At 43.9% G+C, this 1,554-nt stretch overlaps 1 non-coding gene across 1 annotated transcript; it reads right to left on the bottom strand.

The window, feature by feature from the left end:
• Positions 1-1,097: 1,097 nt before the first annotated feature.
• TRNAY-GUA (transfer RNA tyrosine (anticodon GUA)) lies at positions 1,098-1,169 on the bottom strand. Its single transcript has one exon. It is a non-coding gene; the product is annotated as a tRNA-Tyr (tRNA).
• Positions 1,170-1,554: the final 385 nt, after the last annotated feature.

Below are 1,554 nucleotides of genomic sequence, written 5' to 3'. Positions count from 1 at the left end.
TAAAGCTCAAGCTAAACTCCCCAGGACACTCCTTAAGACACAACTTTAATCTTAACACTGAAATGTGCCCCAGGTGGGCACCCACTCAGTTAACAGGTCAAACCCAGCACTTTCCAGCCAGGCCAGCCCATGGCAAGATGACTGAAGGAGGATTTTGTTCAGGGTCCTGATCCCTTTCTCTCTGAGCACTGACTGATGTATCTGAAGTGTCCCTTGATATCAAATTTGCCTGGGTGACCTCATGGTGTCCAGGACAAGCCCAACTCAGGTCCAGGCAAATTACCTCCTAGCAAATACCTGTCTCTCAGCACGTTATTCTGGGCACTATGCCCACCAATCTGTTTTTCACCCTTTATCTTTTATTTGCAATCATGTTTCCTTATGTGCTGCGCTGTGCTGTGCTTAGTCGCCCAGTCATGTCCACTCTTTGCGACCCTATGGACTGTAACCTGCCAGTCTCCTCTGTCCATGGGATTCCCCAGGCAAGAATTCTGGAGTAGGTAGTCGTTCCCTTCTCGAGGGGTTCTTCCCAATCTAGGGATCAAACCCAGGTCTCCCGTGTTTCAGGCAGATTCTTTACCATCTGAGTCACTGGGAAATTATAACTTTGTTTTTATTCCTCTTGATGTAATAGGCATAAGTTTATGAATTTTGAATTATGGTTGAATCCAACTTAAGGATGTCTGAGAACTGGATCTGGCAGGGAAAGGCATGCAGCAAGTGAATAAATAATTGCATTAACCATGGAACCTCAAGACAAAATCTGGAATATGAGTTTCAGCAGAAAGCCGCCTCTTTTTTTTTCCCCTAGCCACATCTTGTGGCTTTCAGGATCTTAGTTTCCTCGCCAGGGATTGAACCCAGGTCACAGCAGTGAAAACACTGAGTCCTAACCACTAGACTGCCAGGAAATTCTCCAGGCAGCCTTCTCTTTAATGACAATTTTGTACTTCCTCAGTGGAGTAAAAAAGTGAAGTCGCTCAGTCGTGTCCGACTCTTTGCGACCCCATGGACTATAGCCCACCAGGCTCCTCTGTCCATGGAATTTTCCAGGCAAGAGTACTGGAGTGGATTGCCATTTCCTTCTCCAGGGTATCTTCCCAACCCAGGGATCGAACCCAGGTCTCCTGCATTACAGGCAGACACTTTACCATCTGAGCCACCAGGGAAGCACCTCAATGGAGTGGGAGATGTCAATAATTAAGAAGAGTAAAATTAAAAAAGAGAGTTTAGAAGATTATTTGTATAGACTGTTTTATATCCCTTCTGATTGATAGAATATTTAGAAAACATCAAGTTTCAGAAAGGTTAAGTGGTACTTTTCTTAGACAAAATTACAGAAGGATAGGTACTCCCCTGGAGGTCCAGCAGTTAAGACTCTGAGCTCCCAATGGAAGGCTCATGGGTTCAGTCCCTGGTTGGGGAACCAAGATCCCACATGTTGCATGCCCAATAAATAAATAAAACAAAACATTAAAAAAATTAACAGAAGGATACTTACTCTCAGGATAATAAGTGTTATATAAATAAATATACATACATCTATATTTGGGC

This window comes from Bos grunniens, chromosome 18, assembly GCF_055505025.1.
Source record: "Bos grunniens cultivar Pamir isolate PY7600 chromosome 18, Bosgru_T2T1.0, whole genome shotgun sequence".
In the NCBI taxonomy this organism is placed as follows: Eukaryota; Metazoa; Chordata; class Mammalia; order Artiodactyla; family Bovidae; genus Bos; species Bos grunniens.
This window is presented reverse-complemented; position numbering and strand designations above follow the sequence as displayed.